Source organism: Gossypium arboreum, chromosome 6, assembly GCF_025698485.1.
Source record: "Gossypium arboreum isolate Shixiya-1 chromosome 6, ASM2569848v2, whole genome shotgun sequence".
Lineage (NCBI taxonomy): Eukaryota > Viridiplantae > Streptophyta > Magnoliopsida > Malvales > Malvaceae > Gossypium > Gossypium arboreum.
The window spans coordinates 126,388,115-126,404,837 of NC_069075.1; positions in this window are offsets into that span (position 1 = coordinate 126,388,115).

Genomic DNA, 16,723 nt, shown 5'->3' on the forward strand with positions numbered 1-16,723 from the left:
CGGCGAGTAAAGCTCCGTTCTCGGCGGTAAAGAAGTTCAGGGAGGACACTAATAAGTCGAGGGTGACTGCGGGAATTTCCATCAGAGCCCGACCATTGGCGGACTCGAGCTACTTGGTAGCTAGTGTGGGCAATAATCGTCAAGAGAGACTGAATGCCCCCAATGTGGAAGACGACACCTAGGTGAATGTTGGGGTAAGTCATTAATAGGGCTGTTATGGATGCGGTTCGAAGGACCACTTCATTAGAGATTGCACGGAGCTAGATGAGAGTAATAAGACGCAAGGTGCAAGACCTAGTGGAATGATGGCTAGAGGTAGGCCCCGAGAATTTCGGAGGTAGGGCTGGTAATCGAGAGAGAGCCTCGACACTACTGTTCGATCCGAGACCCGTGCTCTACTAGAGCATATGCCATCCGCGACGAGAGGAGGATCCTCCTTGACGTTATCACTGGTACTTTTACTCTCTTTGATACTAGTGTGATTGCATTGATTGACCCCGCTCTACTCATTCATATGTATGTGAAACCTTAGCATCCGAGAAGACTCTACTGTTGAGTCTCTGAGTTCGTAATTCAGTGTCCAACCCTTTGGGTCAATATGTACTCGTTGATAAAGTGTGCAAGAGGTGCCCCTAATAATTCGAGAATCTGTTTCCGGCCGATCGATGCTTCTACCATTTGATGAATTCGATGTTATTCTTGGTATGGATTGGTGACAGTACATGATGCGGTGGTGGACCGCAAAGGAAAACCATTGATTTGAGGAGTGTAAATAACGAGGTAGTCCGAGTCGAGTCTACTGATTTAAAAGGAGTGCCAACGATAATATCTTCTATGACCGCTCGGAGGTATGTGAAAAAGGGGTGTGAAACATACCTTGCGTATGTGTTTGAAAGTAAAGAGACGGAAAGGAAACTCGAATCGGTACCAGTGGTTTGTGAGTATTCAGATGTTTTTCCTGAGGAGTTACCGGGATTGCCACCGGTTCGAGAAGTGGAATTCGGCATCAAAGTTGTACCGGGTACTACACCGATTTCAATAGCCCCGTATCGTATGGCATTAACGGAATTAAAGGAATTGAAGGTTCAATTGCAAGAATTGACGGATAGAGGTTTCGCTCGACCGAGTTTTTCTCCATGAGGCGCACTAGTATTGTTTGTGAAAAAGAAGGATGGAACTATGAGATTGTGCATCGACTATCGTCAGTTGAATAAAGTGACGATAAAGAACAAATATCTGTTACCACGAATTGACGATTTGTTTGATCAATTAAAGGGAGCCTCAGTGTTTTCAAAGATAGATTTGAGGTCGGGGTACTATCAGTTGAGGGTCCGAGAATTGGACATACCCAAGACTGCTTTTAGAACGAGGTACGATCACTACGAATTCTTAGTGATGCCGTTTGGGCTCACTAATGCCCCTGCGGTATTTATGGACTTAATGAATAGAATTTTCAGGCCATACTTGGATCGGTTCGTAGTTGTATTTATCGATGACATTTTGGTCTATTCGAGAGATGAAACCGAACATCTTTGAACACCGAGGCTAGTGTTGCAAATCTTACGAGATAAGCGATTATCATAAAGTTCATAAATGTGAATTTTGGTTGAGAGAGGTTAGCTTTTGGGGCACGTGGTGTCCGCGATCGGTGTCGAGTGGACCCGAACAAAATTTCAGCCATAGTTGATTGGAAACCTCCAAGGAATATTACCGAAGTTAAGAGCTTTTGGGGCTTGCGGATACTATCGACGATTTGTGAAAGGTTTTTCGGTGATAGCTGCACCGATGATGAAACTACTCCAAAAGATGTTAAGTTCGAGTGGTCGGAATTTGTCAAGAAAGTTTCGATCGACTAAAAACTGTTTAACCGAGGCCCCGGTGCTAGTACAGTGAGTCCAGTAAAGAGTTTGTCATATCTGATGGCGCATCCTTGCTTGGGTTAGGTTGTGTGTTGATGCAAGAAGGTCGAGTTGTGGCTTACGCGTCGAGACAACTAAAGCCGCATGAGAGAAACTATCCGACCCATGACCTTGAACTAGCGACCATAGTGTTCGCCTTGAAGATATGGCGGCATTACTTGTTTAGAGAAAGGTGTCATATTTATTCGGACCATAAGAGTCTTAAATATCGATGACTCAAGGAGATCTAAACTTGCGACAAAGACGTTGGCTTGAGTTGTTGAAGGACTATGAACTTGTCATTGATTATCACCGGAAAGGCCAACGTGGTGGCCGATGCTTTAAGTCGTAAGGCCTTTGCTCGCTTTGAGAGCGATGGATGCTCATCTATCTGTTTCACCCAGGAGGTGCTAGTAGTCGAATTAGAGGCCAAACCGTTATTGATTCATCAAATACTTGAATCTCGGAAGGTCGACGCTAAATTGGTCGCTAAACGAGTCGAATGTGTTTGAATGAGGAATCGAATTTCAAATTGACGACAATGATTGCTAGGCGTTCAAGGGTCGATTATGTATTCCAAGGATTGAACTTGTTTCGATGATTTTGAACGAGGCTCACAGAGTCGAATGTCAATCCACCCGGGTAGTACTAAAATGTACAATGATCCAAACGCCAATTTTGGTGGCCGGTATGAAACGAGACATTTCGAATTTGTTTCAAGGTGTCGATATGTCAACAAGTGAAAGCGGAACATCAAGTGCCATCGGGATTACTTCAGCCGATCACGATACCCGAGTGGAAATAGGATCGAGTCACCATGGACTTTGTGTCTGGACTGCCATTGTCAGCAAGTAAGAAGGATGCGATTTGGGTTGTTGTTGATAGATTGACTAAGTCGGCTCATTTTATCCTGTCCGCACGGATTTTTCGCTCGATAAATTGGCGAATTATACATCTCCCAAATTGTTCGATTGCATGGGGTGCCTATTTCTATCGTGTCGGATAGAGACCCAAGATTTACATCGCGATTTTGGAAGAAATTGCAAGAGGCTTTGGGTACCAAGTCGCATTTTAGCACTTTTCACCCCCAAACCGATGGTCAATCCGAACGGATAATTCAAATACTCGAGGATATGTTGAGATGTTGCATCCTTGAGTTTAGTGGCTCATGGGAACGGTATTTACCTTTGGTTGAATTCGCACAACAATAGCTTTCAAACAAGTATTAAGATGGCGCCTTACGAGGCTTTATACGATTCGTAAATGCCGTACACCATTGTTTTGGTGAGCTCGATGAAAGCAAAATTTTCGGGTGGATTTGATTAAAGATGCTGAATGAAAGTGAAAGTAATCCATGAAAGTCGAAGATAGCCTCCGATCGTCGGAAGTCGACGCGGATCTGAAACGAAAAGACATCGAGTATCGGTGGGAGATAAAGTGTTTCTTAAAGTTTCGCTTGGAAAAAGATACTCGATTTGGCCGTAAAGGCAAATTGAGTCCGAGGTTCATTGGGCCATATGAGATATCCGAACGAGTCGGTCCATTGCATATCGTTTGATTTTGCCCCGAACTCGAAAAGATTCACGACGTCTTTCATGTTTCGATGCTTCGACGCTATAGATTTGATCCATCGCACGTGATTAGTCCATCAGAGGTTGAAATGCAAGCCAATATGAGTTACGAGGAAGAACCCACTCGTATCCTAGCTCGGGAAGTGAAAGAGTTACGAACCAAGAAAGTTCCGTTAGTAAAAGTGTTATGGCTCAAACACGGGATAGAAGAAGCTACATGGGAACCCGAGAACTCTATGAAAGAACGATACCCAAACCTATTTACCGGTAAGATTTTCGGGGACGAAAATCTCTTAAGTGGGGGAGAGTTGTGACACCCCTAATGTGACCCTAGTCGGAGAGTGGTTTCGGGACCACAAAACCGAGTCACAAGAATAATTAGGTGTTATATTCTGTGCTTATTGTATGTGGAATTTGTATGCGTAAATATTTCGTGCCTTGATTTTATTAATTAGGTGCTAATTCATAAGAAAGGACCCATGTGTTAGGACATAAAAATGTGATAGGTGAATTTTTAAGTGGCCAAATAATGCATGAAGTAAAGACATGAGGGATTTGCATGTCAATTTAGCCAACTATAGGAAGTGGCCGGCCATGGTAATGAAGATGGGCAAAAGAAAACATGTCTTGAACATGTTTTGCTAATGGTGGATGTTAGAAATAATAAAATAAAGAGCATGGACAAAGGGAACATGTTTCAAACATGTCTAGTTAATGGATCATGTTAGAAAGAATAAAGAAATGGAGAAAAAAGGGGAAATGATGAACAAAAAAAAAAAAGTGTGTGGATGCCCCCCCTTGTTGCCGTGAGTTGAGGAAAAAGAAAGGAGAAAAATTTTGTTGTTCATCCTTTCTCATTTTGTTACAATTGCCATGACTTGAGAAGAAGAAAAAAAAGTGTTCATGTTTTCTTTCTTTTGCTATTGCGAAATTAGAGGAAGGGAAGAAGGAGATTCGGCCAAGGTGGTCTTCTAGATCAAGGTATGTTCAAGGGTACCTTTGGATGTATATACAACCTTTAGGTGATGAGCCTAAATTTTATCTATTTCATGGTTGGGTTTGGGGTTGATGGAGAGTTAGAATTGGTTAAGGAGCCTAACAAAAACATTTTGGTTGATACCTTGATGCCATTATCATGCTAAGTTGAATGGTGGATGCACTCTTGGTAAGGTCAAGGAAGTTGAGATTTCTTGTGTGTGTCTAGGCAAAATGCCGAATGATTTAGTGTTGGAGATAGGAGCTTACTTAGAATGATAAATTCTTCTCCTATGATTATTTTTCTTGCATGTTAAATGGCTCCTACTTAGCCATGCAAAAATTTGTAATTTGTATGGATGATTGGAGCATTCGGCTAGGGTATAAATGAAGGGATTTTGGTTGTTTCATCTAAGTATGGATGATGAATGTGCTATGGAAAGAAATCGGTCTTCCTATGAATATGATTCGTGAATGTTTATATTAGTAAAATAATTTATGTTCAAACACTTGAGGATTCGGCATTGTCCATGACTATTGTGTTTAGGAGGTGATTTTGATTATTTGAATATTGGAAAGTAAGAATAGGTGTGATCGGTCATGGGAATTTGAGATGTTGTACATTAGAATTGAAAATACTTGAGACTAGGTTACCTTAATAGTGATAATACATTCGGCCTTGATGCATTAATTGAATGTTGGCTAAGGTTTTGATATTTTGAACAAGGATAGTTGTGAATGGAGTGAAAACCATTAAATTATACACATAAGTATCCAGCAAGAAATTTAACTACTAAATGTATTTATACTAGGAGATCAAGACATCAAAAGGGGATAATCAAACAAAGGCAAAGCAAAGATAATCGAGTAGTCGATTGGAAATCGTTTCATCCAATATAAGGTAAGTCATTAAGCATATATTTGGTATTGTTTTAAATGATCATAATATCTATGCAATTGTGTTTAATGAGATGATATGTAAATGAAAATGTATGTGTATGGAATGATGACATTGTTGAATGTAAAAGAAATAGTGAAATGTGTAGAAAGTTGCTTTCGGCACTAAGTGTGCGGGCAATACGTGTATACGGTGACGAGATTGGCACTAAGTGTGCATGCTGGAAATATATGGCACTAAGTGTGCATGCTGGAAATATACTGACCTTTGGGTGTGCGAGCTCGAAGGGTATGGCACTATGTGTGCGGGCTTAAATCACATGGCACTAAGTGTGCGAAATCGAGTATTAAGCCTTGTGTGTGCGTACTCTATATATATATATCTCCGATCGAACAATTATATGGAGGTGTGTCTTCATCGAGTGGAGTATGGACAGCGAAAAGAGTAAGTACCTTGAGTTCGTGGCTAATAGATACTATGTTCATGCTCGAGGTTGAGTCGGTAAGTTTTAAATCTATGTGATGATTTCAATTGCATGATTGTTGCGGAAATGAAATGATGAATGGAAATTGCTTCAAATATCCTATTGAATAGTATATGAAATGTAAATGTATGACTTGGTATGACATTGATCCGAAAGGTCTAAGGAACTATGGTAGTTCGGTATGGCTGGAACGCTGGGCCTTGTTTCATTATTTCATTTTATGATAATTTTAGTAACGGATGGTTGTGAAATGCTTATGACTTACTGAGTTATAAACTCACTCGGTGTTTTCTTGTCACCCATTTTAGGTCTCTTGGACTCGTATCATTTGCGTGCTCGGAACCGTCGTTGAAGTCATCACACCGGCTGGAAATCTTTTGGTATTGTCTTCGTAGTTGAACTAGGAGAACATTTGGCATGTATAGGCTATTTTGTTTTGTTGAATCTCGGGTTGTAAACTTTAAGCCATGCGAAAATGGCCTATGTGGTCGGTTGAGTGTGAATCTAAAACCTATAGGCACGAGCCTTAGAAACCTTAATTTTGATAAGGTGGCCATAGTTTGTATTATGTATGATGAAATAGTTGGCCATGGACGAATTATGAAATAGTCATTGTTTGCTTTAGTACCAGATGCTGCCAGCAGCAGTGAGGTGAGATGGAAAAATCACTAAAAATAGTAGAAGTAGAATTAAATAGTGAATAAATTATGAAATTTAACCTTGATGAATCTATTTTCATATGGATGAAACGAAACGACCGTATGAGCTGTATTTTAAGAGATATTCAGGTTTTCGCAAAACAGGGCCAGAACGGTTTCTGGATCCCCTTCTCCGACTTTGAAAATTCACTATAAATTAACCAGAGAGAATTAGAAGTCATTCTCTATATGTGCAGATTCCCTTACGAGTCTAGTTTCTCTAGAAACAAATAGCATAAGTGTTGGAGCCCTGTACAGGAAGATATCCAAGTCGTAGTGCACAAAGGTCAGTGTAGTCGAACCCTGAAACAGGGGAGACTTTAACTAATAAACTGTACTAATTGGCCTGACCAAAAATTCTAGAAAAAAATTTTTAGATGGGATTATGAGTCTAGTTTCAGGGAAAATTGACGGAACTCATTTTCGAGTTCTGGAACTCGAGATATGATTTTTAAGGTGACAGTGACGCAGTTAGCTAGCCTGCCTGGAACAGAAATTAAATAATTCCAAGAGAGAAATAAGGGAAGTAAGCCCGGTAACACCACGTGGTCAAATCCGGTGACGGTCACGGGTTTGGGGTGTTACAAATGATATGTCCCAAGTGTTGGTAATGTAAAAATATGGTCGTTGAAATATGATTGTTACAATATGGCCACTGAAATATGACTGTTACAATATGGCCGTTGGAATCTGACCGTTGAACTTTTTGGATCACTTTGCACCTTTAAGAATCCTATAAATAGGATTCATTTCCCCCCATTTTTTACAAACAACAAGAATCAGAGCCTTTATCACTCTTCTAGTCTTTTTCATCCTTCTTTGTTATTTTACTAAAAATTACATTAGAGGAAGTTCTGTCTAGTAAGTGGGACTGTCTGTGACCCCTCCAAATTTTCTTGAAAATTGATCCTAGTGTGGTTTTTTCAACCAAATTTTTCGACCACTTTTAAAATTATTTTTGATCTTATTTCCTATAAACTTAAGAAGAGCAATACCAATTGTGTTCTTACTCATTTGGGTGTACGAATTTTAAAGCACTGTGTTAACCTCAGGGGCGACATCCATTTCCGATTACACCGATCAAGGCAAAATTGCTTCTAAGGCAGTGGTTCTCCACAGTACATTATTTATATAATTTTCCCTTATTAATTATCCAACAATTTAGAAACAATACCTACTATAGTAGAAATAATGTCTCTCGCCGCTAACAAATACATCTCTAATCTGTCCAAACTCGAATCACTGCACAAAACCGACTACTAGAATCTTCTGAAGCATAAGAAACAAGACATGTCCCTAGAGGAACTGATCTGCCACATGAAAATCGAGGAAGCCAATCATCTTAAATATAAGGATTCTGTCACTACCAGTGAATTATCTTTTAAGGCTAGCCTTATGGAATCTTCTTTTGGTCCTAAACTTAAAAGGTTTAAGAATGTCGGGAATCCAAAGAAGAAACCAAGCCTCGATCGAAGAATCTTGTTAACTTCAAGGAACTAGAAAAGAATCAAAAGTCCAACAACTCGGTGAGTTTCTATGTATGTGGCAAGCTAGGACACAAAGCATACCAATGCTTTCGGCACTCTGACTACTCCGAGAGTCACAATTAGAATGAGAACAAACCATTAAAGCATCTGATTGAAGATCTAGATGAGATGATTGTCATTGTGGTCTCCGAGGTCAACATGGTGGAAAATGATACTGAGTGGATAGTAGACACTAGTGTTAGAAAATTGTGTTTAGAAAATGCAGGGGAAAATAAATTTAGGGAAAAATCAGAATTTTAAAAAAAAAATCAAAATAAGAACTTGGTTGTGATATCTAAAGTAATAAACATTTAATCAAAATTGTACATTTTCGATTCGTCTAGGATGAACGTTAAATTAATTTAATATTAAATCTTATTAAATTAATAAATATTTATCTACAAGATAAACGTTAAATTAATATTAATATTAATATAATTAGTTTAATATTAAATTAATAAAATACAATTAAGATTCCTAGTAGAAGTGTAATTCTTCCACTGCTCAACCATCAAAGACCCACCACCACTGACCATTTTTCGACCACTAAAATGTCGTTGTCACAATCGTCGGCACCCCGAGCTAGTTCGGTTTCTGGCAGTTCAATCGGGGCCAATAATAACCCGACCAGTCCAATCTAGCCACCGGTTGGACCAGCGGCTTGGTTTCACATACCAGGCCTGGTTTGACCAGTTTTTGAGTCTTAACCTAGGTTTTGGGATCTTGGGCCCAATTTACTATCTCAAGTCCAATTTTTAAGTTCAATTACCTATTGGACCAATTGTCTGACTTGAAAATTAATTTCTAAAAATATCATATTATTTTTAATTAATTTGATTAATTTAATTTTACTTGATCAAAATTAATTTTTCTAAAAATCACTTAGATTTTCCAAATTAATTTTTCAAGAAAATTCTTTAATCAAATTCTCTAGTTGAACAATTCTTATGACCGCCCAATTTAATTCCACTTCCAATAAATTGACTCGATTAAATTATTTTCAAAGTCGCAGAATTTTCTTCTGATTCAAAAGCAGTCTGATCGAGCTTTTGTTGAGCTAGCGGTGGGACCAATCGAACATATACAATTAAGCTTTATTAATTGCAATTATGGCCAAAAGCATCGTTCTGATAATTCACAATTACTTAATCATGGAGTCAGTCTACAAGAAGTACCATGATTGAAAACTCTTTATTGTATACTCTTCATCCAACTGCTTTGTCCAATGACCTCATCATGTATGTGTTACCCTTATATGATATATTTGATTCCTTTAAGTTAAATCCGTTCACTCAATACAATCCTATTTTATCTTATTGTCACTATTGTGTCTTCTTAATGATTTTAATATGGTCACTGTTAACAAATGACTATGATAAATTGCTCGTTCGAGAACCAGCAACCCGTGGCCACGTTCCATATTTATCAATCCATACAATGTCAATGAGAGGATATCGTTAACTCTTTAATTAAGCTATGAATTTCCCTGCTACTAGGAAAACCATGACATACACAAGTCATGTACCCAACATATCGGCTATCGGCTCGATCATCTTTAGAGCATAAGCCTCCTCTTATATCAAAGCACATGAGTTACATATGCATAGTTAGTGACTAACTTGGGATTTAGGTAAATCACATTATAATGTCATAAGTGAATTAATTCACAAACGGATTCAGAATTAATTCATCTTAGGTCTAGTCAAATGTATCATTCTGCCAATGAATATATTTATATCTCTACCCATGGAGTCAATTGCTCCGATAGCTAAGACTAGTCATTTCTTTAATTGGAATTGTAGACGACATAATAATCATTCTCAGTATTTGAATCATTTGCTCACTTTGATTCTTTTACGAGATTATGGAGTCATTTAGATTATCTATAGAAGTAAGTTGTCTTTTTCGCAATGTAAACATTCTTACAGTGTCACTTATCATCAGTTTGAACTTAGACAATCAATGAGCTAATATTTGTTTGTCACAATTTCACAATGCATACAAAATATGAAAAACAGAAATACAAAAGACATAATAGTGAAATGTGAAATTTATTTATTTATCGTTCAAATACATAGAAAATAATTACATGTTTACTGCAATATGGGCACATTTCCTAACAGATAATGCATCATGTATAACTTAATTAAAAGAGGATACATAAAATGAGATAGAATGAAACATGTTTTACCAAAATTATTATTCACTCTTGATCTTGAGAAGAAATGTGATATATATTGAAGTTCAACACATTCGTTCTAGTGATAATTTAGCATATTTGTTTACCAATGCATTACCAACTGCAACATTTGAAAGGCTGGTTTACAAAATTGGAATGCATTAACTCAAAGATGTTAAGTGACATTGTTATCAAGGGATTCAAGACATGTTGTACTCTTTTCCTTTAATCAAAGTTTTGTTCCATTGGGTTTTCCTAGTAAAGGTTTTTAACAAGGCAACTTAAAATAGAAGTTTGTGTACTTTTTTTCCTTCATTAGGTTTTTATCTCACGAGGTTTTTCCTAACAAATGTTTTAATGAGTCACATTTTTCTCTGATAGACATCCAATGGAGAATGTTACAAATATATAAATGTGGATGTTCATATTCTAACCAATTCATTTATGAGATAAATCCCCTATTCATTTATGAAAGTGAACATAAAACTTGCTTAATGTATGTATTAAATAAGCACTTAAGTAAGTTTCATTTATTTGTATATTGCATTGAATAACAATGGCTTATAAATAGAATCATTGTGATAGTTAAAATAGGGTACAAGATAATTCTCTTTTACTTTCATTTATTGTTTACTTTTTAGTATTCTCTTTATTTGATAATTTTATAATATTTTTAATTTTTATACATTTTTAGAATTCTCTATTTTTAAAAAAATTAAAATTTTATACAAAATTAATTGTTGGGATGTTCTTCTAATTAATTTACCATTATGGAAGAATTAGTGGTTTGAGTTGTTCCTCAATCACTTTAGCTGGTTGATTGTTAGATATAAGTGACCGAATCCTTATTTAAATAAAAAATGGTAAAATAAAATAAAAGTAAAATCTCTATAGAACTACACTTCTTTTATTTTATTTTAGAATAAGGTTTTTTAAACCTTATTAAACTCCATCTATTTGATATTGATTAGAATAAGGCGTTTCAATCTTACTACACTCCTATTAGAAATGGCTTTACAAGCTTATAAATAGACATAGTATATTACTCTTATAATCATTCGAATTCAACATAGTAAATTTTCTTCTCCTCTGCCTATAGTTTTTTCCCGAAAGGGTTTCCACGTAAAATCGTTATGTTCTTTAATTTTTCTTTTTCTTTTTTTTTTTGCAATATATTGTCATTACCGACATTTTATTTTTTTACAAATTGGTATCCGAGCTTCCGGGTTGTTCATCTCGATCATGGTAATGACGTCTTTGAAGTATGAAATTTCGTTGTTGGATCGCAACACCAGATTTGCGTTGTGGCAAATTAAGTTTCAAGAAGTTCTTGCGCAGATGGACCTGGAGGATGCCTTGCTAGGGATAGATAAGATGCCTTCGATATTAACAGATGAAGAGAAGAAGCGTAAGGATCGAAAGGCGTTAACACAATTACATCTACATTCGTCCAATGAAATTTTGCAGGATGTGATGAAGGAGAAAACCGCCGCTGCATTATGGAAGAGGTTGGAACAAATATGTATGTCGAAAACTCTAACCAGCAAGTTGCATATGAAGCAACGTCTTTATGCTCATCGTTTGGAGGAAGGTGCGTCTGTGCACGAACACTTAACAGTGTTTAGAGAAATTCTCTCAAACTTGGAGGCCATAGAGGTTCAATATGATAAGGAAGATCTAGGGTTGATTCTACTTTGTTCGTTGCCCCTGTCTTATTCAACCTTTAGAGACATGATTTTATATAGTCGTGAGTCTCTCACAGTTGATGAGGTTTATGATTCTTTAACCCCGTACGATAAGATGAAATATCTTGTGGTTAAACCCGACTCTCAAGGAAAGGGTCTAATTGTTCGTGGAAGACAAGATCGGAATGCTGATGATAATCGTGGAAGGACACAAGAACGGAATCCTCGTGGTAAATTTAAAAGTAGATAGAAATATTCAAACAGAGGTAAAACTTGTAACTTCTGTAAGAAGAAAGGGCACATTAAATCTGAGTGCTATAAGCTACAAAATAAGATAAAAAGGGAGGCTGCAAATCAAAAGGGAAAACAACCAAAAAATTTCAGTGAAGCTGATGTTGTAGAAGACTACAGCGATGGTGAACTTCTAGTCGCTTCTGTCAACAATTCTAAAGTGAGCGAGGAGTGGATACTTGATTCGGGCTGCACTTTCCACATGAGTCCCAACCAGGATTGGTTTACAACTTACAAAATAGTGTCTGAAGGTGTTGTTTTGATGGGAAATAATGTTTCGTGTAAAATCACAGGTGTTGGAACAATTAAAGTTAAAATGTTTGACGGAGTCGTCAGAACACTTAGTGACGTGAGACATGTTCCAGAATTGAAGAGAAATTTAATCTCGTTAAGTACTCTTGATTCAAAAGGGTACAGATACACAGCTAAAAGTTGGGTTTTGAAGATTTCCAAAGGTTCCCTCGTTGTGATGAAAGGGCAGAGAAAGACTGTCAAGTTATATATTTTGCAGGGTTCTACTGTTACTGGTGATGCAGCTATCATTTCTTCTTCCTTATCAGATGATGATATTAATAAACTTTGGCATATGCGCTTAGGGCATATGAATGAGAATGGCATGGCAGAATTGAGCAAAAGAAGACTTCTTGATGGGTAAGTAATTTACAAACTGAAGTTCTGTGAGCACTGCATTTTTGGGAAGCAAAAGAGAGTTCGATTCACCAGAGGAATCCATAACACGAAAGAAACGTTAGAGTATATTCATTCTGATCTATGGGGGCCATCTAGAGTGCCTTCAAGAGGTGGAGCTAATTATATGCTAACTTTTATTTATGATTTTTCCAGAAAAGTTTGAGTTTTCTTCCTGAAGCAGAAAAGTGATGTGTTTTCCGCATTTAAGTCTTGAAAAATTATGATTGAAAAACAGATAGGAAAACAAATAAAATACCTTCGCACAGACAATGGCTTAAAGTTTTGTTATGATGAATTTAATAGACTGTGCAAGTCAGAAAGGATCATGAGACACTTGACAGTTCGTTATACTCCACAACAAAACAGCATTGCAGAATGAATGAATAGAACAGTCATAGAAAAGGTTCAATGTATATTGTTAAATGCCAACTTACCAAAGTCGTTTTGGGCCGAATCTACAACAGATTCGACTCCTCAAGCCAGTACAAAAATTGAGAATAAAGTTACTTCTTCACCACAATACTATATCACTAAAAACAGAACTAGAAGAGAAATTAAACTTCCAAAGAAGTATGCTGAGGCTAATCTAGTTGCTTATGCTTTAAATGTGGCTGAAGATATAGATGCAAACCAAAAGCCATTTAATTATTCTGAGGCAGTTAGCTGTGAAGACTCAGAAAAATGGATGTTTGTTATGTAAGAGGAGATGGAATCATTCCACAAAAATAGAACATGAGATCTGGTGAAACTTCCTAAAGGTAAAAAGGTTGTTCGTTGTAAATGGGTGTTTAAAAAGAAAGAAGGATCTCTAGGAGTTGAAGAACCCAGATATAAAGCAAGACTTGTTGCAAAGGGTTACAGTCAAATTCCAGGTGTGGACTTCACAGACGTGTTCTCCCCAGTTGTAAAGCATAGTTCGATTCGAGTTTTGCTTCGTATTGTGGCCATGCATGATTTGGAGCTTAAGCAGTTAGATGTAAAAATTGCATTTTTGCATAGAGAACTTGAAGAGGATATTTACATGCAACAACCAGAAAGTTTTACAGTCTCAGAAAAAGAGGACTATATTTGCTTGCTAAAAAAGTCCCTTTGTGGTTTGAAACTGTCACCAAGACAATGGTACAAGAGGTTTGATTCTTTTATGACTTCTCATGATTTCAAAAGAAGTAGTTTTGACAATTGTGTTTACTTTAAGAAAAATAGTGATGGTTCTTTTGTGTATCTACTCTTTTATGTTGATGACATGTTGATAGCAGTGAAAGATAAATGAGAGATAAGAAAGGTCAAAGCCCAACTAAGTGAAGAATTTGAGATGAAAGATTTGGGACCAGCAAAGAAGATACTTGGTATGGAGATTCTCAGAGATAGAAAAGCAAGTAAATTGTACCTAAGTCAGAAGGGATACATTGAGAAAGTTCTTTGCAGGTTCAATATGCAGAGTGCTAAGCCTGTTAGTACTCCTTTAGCAGCCCATTTCAGACTTTCATCGGCTTTCTCTCCACAATCAGATGATGAAATTGAGTACATGTCACATGTTTCATACTCTAGTGCAGTGGGATCTCTCATGTATGCTATGGTTTTTTCACGTCCAGATTTATCATATGCAATCACTGCAGTTAGCAGATACATGACGAATACCGGCAAAATTAGTACTCATGAAAATCCTACAGATATGATGACTAAGTCACTTCTTATAACCAAGTTTGAGCATTGCTTAGACTTGGTTGGTGTTCATTGTTGAAGTTATAAGGGGTTTTATGGAAAAGGTGGAGAACTTGTTCGTTGAGAGTTTGCGATGAAGAACTTGTTCATTGAGAATTCATGTCAAGGTGGAGATTATTAGATATAAGTGACCCGAATTTTTATTTACATAAAATAGTGGTATAATAAAATAAAAGTAAAATCCCTATAGAACTACACTTCTTTTATTTTATTTTAGAATAAGAATTTTTAAACATTATTAAACTCCATCTATTTGATATTAATTAGAATAATGTGTTTCAATCTTACTACACTCCTATTAGAATATGGCTTTACAAACCTATAAATAGACATAGTCTATTACTCTTGTAATCATTCGAATTCGACATAGTGAATTTTCTTCTCCTCCGCCCGTGATTTTTTCCCGAAAGGGTTTCCATGTAAAATCTGTGTGTTCTTTAAATTTTCTTTCTCTTTTCTTTGCGATATATTGTCATTACTGGCCTTCTATTTTTTTACATCGATCATCAAATAAATAGACATCTATAATCTGCGACCAATTTAAAAACTAAAAGAGAAGGCTAGAGTTTTTATCCTTTTGATTCAATCTACTTTTATTTCAAAATTTTATATTTTATTTCACATTTATTTTAATATTTTTTTTCTAAATCACATTACACAATCATAATTCTACACTTGAAGTTCGTAAAAAGAAATTTAGAAATCCTTTTAGTCGTTGTTCTTTCTAATCCAGCTTTAAAACTCTATTTCTTTCTTCCTTCTTCTCTTCTTTCTCCATAAACTTATAGTTCAAGAGCCTTTGCAAGTGTCTAAAACCACAGAAACATGAGGAGAGAGAAACTGTTGACAATTTTTCTTCACAAAAAGTTATTGCTTTTGATGTTTAACGTGGGTTTTGTTTTATTTTTGTTGATTTTATGATTACATATGTGATCTTGTTAAATTTTGGTGGAGGGTATTAGAAGAAAAAAATTAGTCCCTAAAACAATAAAATGAAAAACTCTTCTCTATTTTTTTTTTATTTTAATGTTTTGGTTATATTTCTAAAAAGTGAAGATCTTTTGAGATTGGTAAAATGGGATACAGAAGTCTTTTTATTCTATTCTTGGAAACTCTGAATTATCATTCAATAGGGAGGCACAAAATGGCTATTCGATGTTTTTGTTGAATTGGGTTGTAATCCATTATTCAACTGAATAGAATTACCAGTAACCGTGGCGGGTTTGTGCAAAATAAGGTAGGAATGACTCTGTAGTTGATGAGGATTGAGTCTTAACTTGATTGGCATGAACATTATTGTTAATGTAGGAAAACATGTGTTCGAATGGATTGAAGGGCATTATCTTACTGTTTATGGATTAGAAGGGGCTATGAGTAATTCTAGGTACTATGTAAACAAGAACAGACATGATCAAAACCTATAATGAAATTGCTCAAAAAATACTAATATATTAATATCAAATGTGGTTTTGGTTGAAATTATTAAATTGAAGCTTTAAAGATTATTCAAAGCCCACAATAAGTATATTTAATGAAAAAATATTATATTATTCGATGGTATTTTAGTTTTTTATTGAAAAAAATTAATAAAAATATACATATGATGAAATTTGAACCCGAATCAATTGCATTTGTAAAACTTTAACTTACCACCCAACTAAAGTTTTATTTTAATATTTTATACATTTTAATTATATTATGCACACTTTATTACTTTCATCGATTGTATGTATTAATAATGCATTTGATTAAGTTGGTATTACAAGTTAACTCGATACCGACTCAAGATTGAGTTATGTAATAAGTTATCTTACATGTGATATCATTATTAATTTGTTTCAAGTCATACGTTTCATTATTTGTTATATGTTATTTTCAAACACAAATTTGTGTTTTATATTTTTCATTTCCACGTGCATGCGTGAATGATAAATTTTTAGTTAAATTTAATATTTTATTAACTTATGACACCAATACAATTAAAATATAAATAATAGTACGAGTATTTTAAAAAATTAATAAAAGCCAACCCACCTGCCAATAAATTAGCCCAATTTCAATTTTATTCCATTTTGGGGCCCAGGAGCTAGGCCTATTATCTACTGG